The sequence below is a fragment of the Miscanthus floridulus genome, chromosome 12, assembly GCF_019320115.1.
Source record: "Miscanthus floridulus cultivar M001 chromosome 12, ASM1932011v1, whole genome shotgun sequence".
NCBI classification, from domain to species: domain Eukaryota; kingdom Viridiplantae; phylum Streptophyta; class Magnoliopsida; order Poales; family Poaceae; genus Miscanthus; species Miscanthus floridulus.
The window spans coordinates 3,708,647-3,719,436 of record NC_089591.1 but is presented as its reverse complement, the minus strand read 5'-3'; positions in this window follow the sequence as shown (position 1 = coordinate 3,719,436).

The following is a 10,790-nucleotide window of genomic DNA, read 5'->3' as shown; positions in this document are numbered from 1 at the left end:
AGCAAAATACTAGGACACCTATTCTATAGGTGAAGCAAATTATGCTGGTGGCTGTCCCTAACTCTGAAGCCCACTAGGCTGTAACACTGGAGTCATAGAAGTGGTGGTAGTCTGACCAAGCTGGGGCAAAGGCTGTGGTGGTGGCGCCCCAATAGCTGTCACAACATGCTGCATAAATCCAAGTAGCTACTGCTGCATGAGGATCTACTGTTCATGCATGGCCTGCTGCTGCTGATGTAGAGCCTACGTCTACTGCTGAATAGCCAGCTGCTATCTCTGAAACTCATCCTACAGAGTCTAGAATTGTGCGAAAGTAGCAGCTGTCTCCTGTGCCTGGCGAGCCTGATCCTACCTCATCCACTCAAGTATGGCAAGAAGAGCGGGGTCTGTTTGTGATGTAGGTGGAGCTGAACTGGAGTTGCCGGCCTCATGATCATGTCGATGTGCAGTCATTTGAGGGATATTGCAATAGTCCTCATTTGAGTTGTCACTGGGGTCGCTCTCGACTATCCCCTCCTACTGAGCAAGTTGCTCCTCCTCTGTAGCTGCAATACCCCTGATAATATCATCTTGCTGGCCTGCAGTCTCTGGCACCTTAGGATGACGGCACGGCTGACTTGGTGTTGTAGGTATACTATGTCAAATCATCTGAGTCAGGTTATATATAGGGAACTCTATAGTGGCACCACTATACTCAACTAGCATCTTAGGCAGCCTCACTGTAACTGCTCGGTGAATAAGGAATGTGATCCAGTGGGCATAGGGCAACTGTCGATGACCTCTGAACCCCTTAGCAATAGTATCCTCCATCTCTGATAGAAGGAGATCCCAAATGTCAAACACTGTCTGCTGCATCAGGGAGTTGAGAAGCCATAGCTGTAAGCGAGTCAAGCCCTCGTGATACCCCATCCTCAGAATCAGGGTCCTCCTCATAATGGCATCCAGCACTCTAGCTATAGGAGTGAGATCACTAGGAGTCCTGCTTGACCCTTCACCGAAAGGCTCCTTGAAGCAGTGGTGGACTAGATCTGTAGGAGGTATCATACTGCCATGAGGGTGTCTGGGAGGCTTTGTCTATCCATAGCACACCTCATGTAGCTGAACAGGCTGCTCCTAAAGCATGAGAATCTCCCTGACCCTAGTACTCGTCAGCCTGTAATCTCTGCCTCTAAATGCAAAGTGAATATAATTATGCTGTGGGTCAATCTAGAGAGTAGCATAGAACTAACGGACCTAAGATGGAACATACAAGCCTATCTGTCCAAGTAAATTTGTCAGCCCTGGTAAATAAGATAAGTACTGGTGAATGTGCTCCCCGGCTGCTGCTACTATGGAATCAATGTGGCACACCCTCTAAGATCTGAATACAGCTCCACTGTTAAGATATGCATTGTAGAAGTCTTCCTATAGTGGTGTGTAGAAGCCCTCTGAAGCTCTGTCATCCCTCCTCGGTAGGAACCACTGCTCAAAGTCCACAAACCTGAGCTGCTGCACCTGCTTGGCCGTCGCGGCCCTTAAGTCGAAGTGTGTCACTGGAGGCGGACCCTATGGTCTAGGCGGTGGACGAGAACCCCTCCGCTGTGTATCTGCCCTCGACGTGACTAGAGCACGGGTACGACTAGAGCGGTGAAGCTATAGCTGAGGTGCCTGCTCTATCTCCTCAGCCTGTTGCCCCTCCTGAGTCTGCTCTACTGGCTGTGGCTGCTGTTGTGACTCCCCCTAAGGCTGACTCTCATCAATAGCATGTCGCCATCCTGCAACCATGACAGTCCCAGCTAGACCACCATGACAACGCTTAACCTCCTCAAGTGCTTCTCTTGTCGCTGGTGGAAGCTGCTGATCTGCAATAACAACACCACAGTGAGCATCTCCTCTCTCAGCATGCTCCGTGGCCTCTACAACTGCAGCTGCTCTAGCTGTCTCTGCATCTGGGTACTTGCACTTCTTTGTTGCAATCTTCTTCGTCGCCTTGCCTTTTAGATCTGTAGGCAAGCGAGGCGGACGCCTCGGATCCTCATCACCTAGACCACCTTTGGCATTCTTCACACAAGCCATCTGAAGGATCTGAAGAGAACAACTGTCGCTGACAAGAAACAACTGCCCACTGTCACTTTCGAGGCTTGGCCTCGATCCATACTCATGAGCTTAGCCCTAAGTTGACTGACAACTGCAAATAAGACCTCAACGGCACCGACTCGCTGCACGATAGAATAGATAGGATGTACAAATAATTTTAATTATTCATCTAAAGATACGAAACCCTAAGAAAGCAAGCAATTAGGTATGAAATTGAAACAGGGGCTTTCTACCTAACGAACCGGTGACCCGAGAAGAGAAATGAAGTGACACGTGGGGAACCACCAGAAGACCTAGGGTTAGGGTTGGCTGATTTGCAAGAATCAGCGGCAGGGACTCTGGCAAAGCTCTGGTGTGGCACTAGTGCGGGCAGGGGAGGCGCTGGTGAAGCTAGGGCATGGTGGTGGCGAGATGGCGACGCTGGCATGGGGAGGTGCAGTGCGGGCACGGGAGGAGCTAGAGCACGGTGGCTGTGTGGCGGTGGAGGCTAGCTCGGCTGCGCTAGGGCTAGAAGCGATGGCTCGGCGATGTCAGCGCGGGTGAAGATTAGGGCAGGCGGCACGCGGCTTATATGGGGGTCCCCCGTGGAGTAGAAAAGGAAATGGAGAAAGAAACTAGGTCTCACACATTTTCTACTAACCGAACGCTCTGGTCGATTCCAGTAAGGTCCAAAACCCCTAGAATCGCGATCGGACGCGTCCGGTGGACACCGACCGGACGCAGCCAGAGTCCGGTGCAAGCTTTTGCCTTCGTCTTTGATCAACCGAACGCTGGATCACCTTCTGACCGGATGCTGGGAGAACACTGTTGCAGCATTTGGTCACTCCTTCAGTAGCAGTTCACCTCCTGTGAACTGACCGGACGTTGGATATCAGAGTCCGGTGCAGCGTCCGGTCACTCTTTCTCTAGCAAATCTTCAATGTCATTCGTGCTGCCTGTTCACAATCAAGTCCCAACTCTAATAAGATCCAAATAAACACCAATTGGGACTAATGTGAGTGACCTCTCTCAAACCCTCAAATTTTTCAAAAATATTTTGCCTTAGGCTATAATTCTTTTTAAGAAAATAGGCAATAAGAGGGCAATTGAAGATAAACGACAAATCAACATTCATGTATATGTAATGCAATACTTGAAAGTAAATCTAATTGCTTGTCAAGTTTGATCAAAGGTTAAGCTTCTTCACATGCTTTTTGGCGGTTATCTTAACCATGTTAGACAAGCCCTATATGCATTACCAACCATTAAACATGTTATATATTACAATGCAATGCAAGGGACAACACAAGCTCATCCTTTAGTAAAGTTTCTAAAATCAAGAACATTGAGCTCATTCCGCAATCTACAAAATGTTGCCTCATCTAGCGGTTTAGTGAAGATATCTACTAATTGATCCTCGGTCCTTACACCTTCTAATGATATATCATTCTTTGCAACATGATCTCTAAGAAAGTGATGGCGGATATCTATATGCTTGGTGCAAGAGTGTTGAACCAGATTGTTTGCAAGTTTTACCGCACTTTCATTGTCGCACAAAAGAGATACTTTTTCTAGAACTATACCATAGTCTAGCAAAGTTTGTTTCATATAAAGTATTTGTGCACAACAAGCACCCGCGGCAATGTATTCTGCTTCGGCGGTGGACAAAGCCACACTATTTTGTTTCTTGGAGGACCAAGATACAAGTGATCTACTAAGCAAATGGCACCCTCCGGATGTGTTTTTTCTATCAACTTTGCACCCGGCATAATCCAAATCGGACTAGCCAATTAATTCAAATCTAGCTCCTTTGGGATACCAAAGGCCAATGCTTGGTGTGTGCTTAAGATACCTAAGGATTCTTTTTACGGTAATTAAATGAGTTTCCTTAGGATTAGCTTGAAATCTAGCACACATACACACACTAAACATGATGTCAGGCCTAGATGCGGTTAAATATAACAAGCTACCAATTATAGAGCGGTAGAGAGTTTGATCAACCTTGTTACCTCCCTTATCTAGGTCGAGATGTCCATTAGTTGGCATTGGTGTCTTGATTGGCTTACATTCGTCCATCTTGAATCTTTTGAGAAGATCATTTGTATATTTCTCTTGAGAGATGAAAATCCCTTCTCTCATTTGCTTGACTTGAAAACCAAGAAAGAATGTACGTTCACCAATCATCGACCTCTCGACCTCCTTTGACATCAATTCACCAAACTCGTTGCAAGAATCTTCATTTGATGATCCAAAGATGATATCATCAACATACACTTGACAAATGAAGATATGTCCATCAAGTTTCTTAGTGAATAGTGTGGTGTCGACCTTCCTAATGGTGAAGCCCTTCTCAAAGAGAAAGTCCCGAAGGCGCTCATACCAAGCTCTTAGGGCTTGCTTAAGCCCATATAATGCCTTGGACAACCTATAAACATGATTAGGATATCTAGGGTCTTCAAACCTGGGAGGTTGATCAACATAGACTAGTTCATTAATAAAGCCATTTAAAAATGCACTTTTCATATCCATTTGATATAATTTCATTTCATGATGTGATGCATATGCAAGAAGGATACGGATGGCTTCTAGTCTTGCAACCGGTGCAAAGGTCTCTCCAAAATCCAAACCTTCAACTTGAGAAAACCCCTTTGCCACTAGTCTTGCCTTGTTCCTCATAACTACGCCATGATCATCTTGCTTGTTGCGAAACACCCACTTCATTCCAATGACTCTTGCACCTTTTGGCCGCTCTTTAAGAGTCCACACTTCATTGTAGGTGAAGTTGTTCAACTCTTCATACATGGCATTTATCCAATCCGGATCTTGAAGAGCTTCTTCTACCTTAGTAGGCTCAAAGCAAGAGACAAAAGAGTGATGAGCAATAAATGAAGCAAGTTTTTGTGAGTGAGTCATGACACCCTTTGATGGACTCCCTATGATGAGATCTTGTGGATGATCTTGTAGTAGAGGTGTATTTCTTCTATTGACCACTTGAGAAGGAGGTTGTGGAGCATCAACATCTTATGCTTGTACCACCATTTGCTCATGGGAGACATGAGTGTCTTCATTTTCTACTCTCCCATCTTTTTCACCGTCTTGTGGCACACTTGATGAAGAGGATGGATCAATCACTTGTACATCATCTTCATCATCTTTAGGCTTGATGTCTCCAACCAGAATGTTCTTCATAGCCTCCCTCAATGGTTCATCACCTATATCATCAAGATTCTTATGTGCTCCTTGGGAGCCGTTAGATTCATCAAATTCCACATCATATGTTTCTTCAACCAAGCCAGTGGCATGATTAAATACTCTATATGCTTTGGACTTTGATGAGTAACCAATAAGAAAACCAACATCACAACGTCTTTGTAACTTCCCTAGGTGTTGCCGCTTCTTGTAGATGTAGCATTTGCAACCAAACACTCTAAAGAAGGAGACGTCCGGCTTCTTCCTATTGAGCAACTCATAAGGTGTCTTACCAAGGAACTTTTGAAGGAATAGGCGGTTGGATGCATAGCATGAGGTGTTGATAGCTTCCACCCATAGAGCTTCAGGGGTGTTGTACTCATCAAGCATTGTTCTTCCAAGAGTGATCAATGTCTGGTTCTTCCTCTCAACTACACTATTTTGTTGAGGAGTATATGTTGTGGAGACCTCATGCTTGATTCCAACTTCATCACAATAGGCTTCAATGTTTGTGTTGTCAAATTCCTTCCCATTGTCACTTCTAATCTTTTTTAGCTTCACTTCAAATTCATTTTGTGCTCTCTTGGCAAACTTCTTGAAGCAAGATGCACTTTCAGATTTATCATGAAGGAAGAATACCCATGTATACCATGAATAGTCATCAACAATCACAAGACAATAAAGATTTCCTCCCAAACTCTTGTATGATGTTGGTCCAAATAAATTCATGTGAAGGAGTTCTAGCACTCTTGTGGTTGACATGAAAGCTTTGGTTGGATGAGTATTTGTAACTTGCTTGCTGGCTTGACATGCACTACAAAGCTTGTCCTTCTCAAACTTCACGTCCTTCAACCCTCTCATCAAATCATTCTTCATTAGCTTCTTAAGTGAGCTCATCCCAACATGAGCAAGTCTTCTATGCCATAGCCACCCAAGAGTCGTTTTGGTGAATAGGCAAGTCTTCAAGTTAGAATCTTTGGAGATGAAATCCACTAGATATAGGTTGTTGTATCTAAATCCTTTGAATATCACTTGATCATCATCCTTCTTAGATACAACAACTTCCTTCTCGGTAAACACGCATTGGAAGCCAAGATCACACAATTGTCCAATGGATAGCAAGTTGAAGCTCAATGAAGCAACATATAGCACATTTGAGATTGAATGAACATTTGATATTGCTACTTTGCCCAATCCTTTAACCTTGCCCTTTGAATTATCCCCAAATGTGATTCTTTCTTGTCCATCTACTTCTTCATCTAGTGAGGTGAACATACGAGGATCACCGGTCATATGTTGTGTGCAACCACTATCAATAACCCAATGACTTCCACCGGTCTTATAGTTCACCTACACACAAGAGATCAAGCTTTAGGAACCCAAACTTGTTGAGGGCCCTTTACCTTCTCAACAAGTGACTTTGCAAACCAAATTTTCTTAGGCCTATTCTTGTTGGGAGGTCCTAAGAACATGACTTTCATTTTCCCACTAGAATCCTTTCTAAGCATGTAGTGAGCATTGAAGGCAAAAGGTCTAGCATGCTTGGGCAAGGGTTGTGGTGGTGGAGTTTGGCACTCATGAGCAAAGTGGCCTTCTTGTCCACACTCAAAACACTTCTTTGGCTTTGGCTTTTGTTGATGTTGAGCTTGAGCCTTCTTTTCTTTGTTTGCCATGCACCCAATGCCACTTCTATCCATCTTCATGATGGTGTTCATTAGTAGCTCACTTTGAAGATACTTGCCTCTAGTGAACTTGCTCAAACCAATATTGAGATGCTCTTTTTTCAACTTGAGCTTCTTGTTCTCTTCCTTAAGAGCATCATTGTTTTTCTCTTCCTTGAGCTTCTCATTTTCTTCTTTGAGCTTCTCATTTTCAAGCATCAACTCACCATCATGATCAAGAGTTTCTAGCACAATGGTGTTGTGGCTTTTGATCTCTTCAAGATCTTTCTTGAGCTTTGCATTGTCATTCTTGAGCTTGACAAACTCATCATAATCATCGGCCTCAACCACTTGCTTGCCCTTGCTACTAGAACTTTGCTCAATTCTCTCAATGATCAAATCATCACGTGATGTAGCTATATCAATCTTAACAACATTGTTAGTAGCATCATGTGGCTCATTGGATAAAAATTCTTGAGCAATGATAAGATTATCATGATTAATCTTAAGAGTAGTATATTCTTCTTTTAGCTTGTTGTGGCTAGTGATGAACTCTTTGTGCACCCACTCAAGTTTATCATGTTTATCTTTAAGCTCTTTCTTAGAAGATTTGAGCTCCTTAAGTTTGGATGACATAGCATCATTTGCTTCTCTAAGCTCAACACTAGCCTTTTCCGCTATACCACATTTTGCTAAAAGTGCATCATTTTTAGCCTCAAGCTTTTCATTCTTAGCTTTAGTCTTTCTAATGATCTTAGTGTATTGTTTAAGCAATCTAGCAAGATCATCATAAGAAGGTGATTCATATTCATCATCATCACTATTGCTATCATCATTACTAGCATGTTCATCACCACTACTATCATCATTATTTGATACCTTGCATTCACCCTTGGCCATAAGGCATAGGTGTGTAGAGGTTGATGGCGGTGGTGGCGGTGAAGATGATGAGTCAATAATAATGGCGGCCACCTTCTCGTTGTCACTATCATCATTGGATGAGCCACTAGATGAATCAATGTCCGTGAGCCAATCACCGACAATGTATGCCTTTCCACTCTTCTTCTTCTTCTTCTTGTGGAAGTCATTCTTCTTGCCATCTCTCTTCTTATATGGCTTGTCTTTCTTCTTCTCATCTTCATCACTTGAGTCATCTTTCTTGCCCTTATTCTTGTTCTTGAACTTGTCTTTCTTGGGCTTTGTGCATTGGTGAGCTAGATGACCAAGTTCTCCACAATTGTAGCAATCCATCTCAGAGATTGGCTTCCTTCTAGAGCTAGTAAAGAACTTCTTCTTCTTGCCATCGAGCTTGATGCCACTCTTGTTGAGCTTCTTTAGCATCTTGGCGGTTTTCTTCACCATGAGAGCAAGGCTTGCATCATCAACTTCATCATCACTTGAGCTTTCATACTCAAGCCTTGCTTTGCCCTTCTCTTGGCTAGCTTTGAATGCTAAGTCTTTATCTTTCTTCTTTGTAGAGGATGAGCCATCTTGTGGTGTGATGTGCATGTACATCTCATGAGCATTGATCTTTCCCAAGATTTGTGTCGGTGTAGCGGTGGAAAGATCACCTTGATGAAGCACGGTCACAATATGCCCATATTTGTCAATGGGGAGGACACTCAATATCTTTCTTACAACATCGGATGGTTGCATTTAAGTAAGTCCAAGCCCATTGACTTCCTCTATAAGAACATTCAAACATGAATACATTTCATTAGCACATTCTTTAGAAAGCATTTCAAAAGAGTTGAGATTTTTCATGACAAGATGATAGTGTTCCTCACGCTCACTCTTTGTTCCCTCATGAAGCACACAAACGTCCGACCATAATGCATGGGTGTCTTTGTGGTTCCTCACCCAATTAAACACATCTTTGCAAAGGCCTCTAAACATAGTGTTTCGAGCCTTTGCATTCCACTTTTCGTAATTCACCTCATCGCCTTGTAGATGTGTAGCATCCTTAGGTTTTGGGAAGCCTTGTGAGGAGGCTCTAAGTATTCCAATATCTAGAGCTTCTAAGTATGCCTCTATATGAATTTTCCAATAAGGAAAATCATCCCCCTCGAAGATAGGAGGAGGTCCATCCCCGTGAGACATCTTTCTCTAGGTGGTTAAGCCTAAATATGTGAGCATGAGGCTCCGATATCAATTGAAAGGATCAAGATGCCCAAGAGGGGGGTGAATTGGGCTAATTCTAAATTTCTTTGCAATAATTAAATCCTATGGTTAGCCCAATTAACCCATTGTGCCTAGAAAGTGTTTCTAATTGTTCTACCGTATAAAAGACTTGCAACCTATGTTCCAATCCTACTCTAGCATTGCAATTCTAGGAATGTAAATGACAAGAATTGAATTGCTCAAAGTAAATGCTCAAAGTAAAAAGAGGAGGAACGTGGTGATGTTTTGCCGAGGTATCGGAGAGTCGCCACTCCCCACTAGTCCTCGTTGGAGCACCCACGCAAGGGTGTAGCTCCCCCTTGATCCACGTAAGGATCAAGTGCTCTCTACGGATTGATTCTTTGACACTCCATCATGGTGAATCACCCACAACTGCTCACAACTTGAGTTGGGTTATCCACAAGCTCTCTGGATGATCACCAAGCTCCCAATCACCACCAAGCCATCTAGGTGATGGCGATCACCAAGAGTAACAAGCACGAACTCTCACTTGACCACGACATGCCTAATGAGAAGGGTGAATGCACACTTTGCTACTCTTGATCTCACTAATGAGGGCTCTCTTTGGGATTCTTAAATCTCAATCACCTCACTAGGACCTTGCTCTTCTTGGCACTCTCTAAGGTGTTTCTCAGCTGTTGGAATGAGCAAAAGTACCCCCACACACGAGTAGAGGTGGTATTTATAACACTGGCTAAAAAACGAACCGTTATGTGCCTCTGCACGGTGACCGGACGCTCCGGTCATGTTGACCGGGTGCTCTGGTTAGTACACCCCAAACTTTAGTGTTTAAAGTGTGACCGGACGCGTCCGGTCATGATTTTCCCTCTCTGGAACCTTGCTAGAGTCGACCAGACGCTGGCCCTCAGCGTATGGTCACTTCACCTCTCAGCGTCCGCTTACGCCAGACAAAAACACCTTGGTCAAATGAACTGACTGGACTCTACGCCAGCGTCCGGTCAACCCAGAACCAGCGTTCGGTCAGTATTTGACCCTCCATTCACTTCCAACTCTCGATCATATGTGAATGAAGTTTGCTCCATTGGATGTAAGGGCTATTTTGGAGCTACCTAGTGCTAGTTTTAGCAAGTGTGCACCACACCTAACTCACTAGACTCACCTAGGTCAAGCTACCCGTCCATACCCCCTTAATAGTACGGCCAAAGGAAAAACAAAGTCCTAAACTACTCTAAGTGTCTCTTCAACTCCAAACGACACTTAGAACTAGTCCATCCTTAACCTTGTCATCCATCCTTTGAAAACCAAAATGATTTCCATCATAGGGGCATGACCACCATGATTGCCCAATCGATCTCCATTACCATGACCTAACTTAATTGTCTCTGCAAAACACACGTTAGTCATAGTAATCATGTATTGTCATTAATCACCGAAACCCAACTAAGGGCCTAGATGCTTTTAGTGGGCATCTAAGTACCCATTATTTTAAATCTCTCAGACACTTGTCCATTTTTTTCTCATCATCATTTGTTTCTTCTTCTCTTTTTTCCCCTTTTTATGAATAACTTTTGCATAGCCACATGCATCTTTTCTACAACAAAATTGTTTTAATGAAAGATAGCAATGAGAACTTGGAGCATTTATTTTGTGGATATCCTATAGGGCATATTTTTTGGTGTTTTCTTCTAGTGTAGGGGCAAAATATTTTTGGGTGGATCTAGATAGATGGCATGTTGTTGCGCC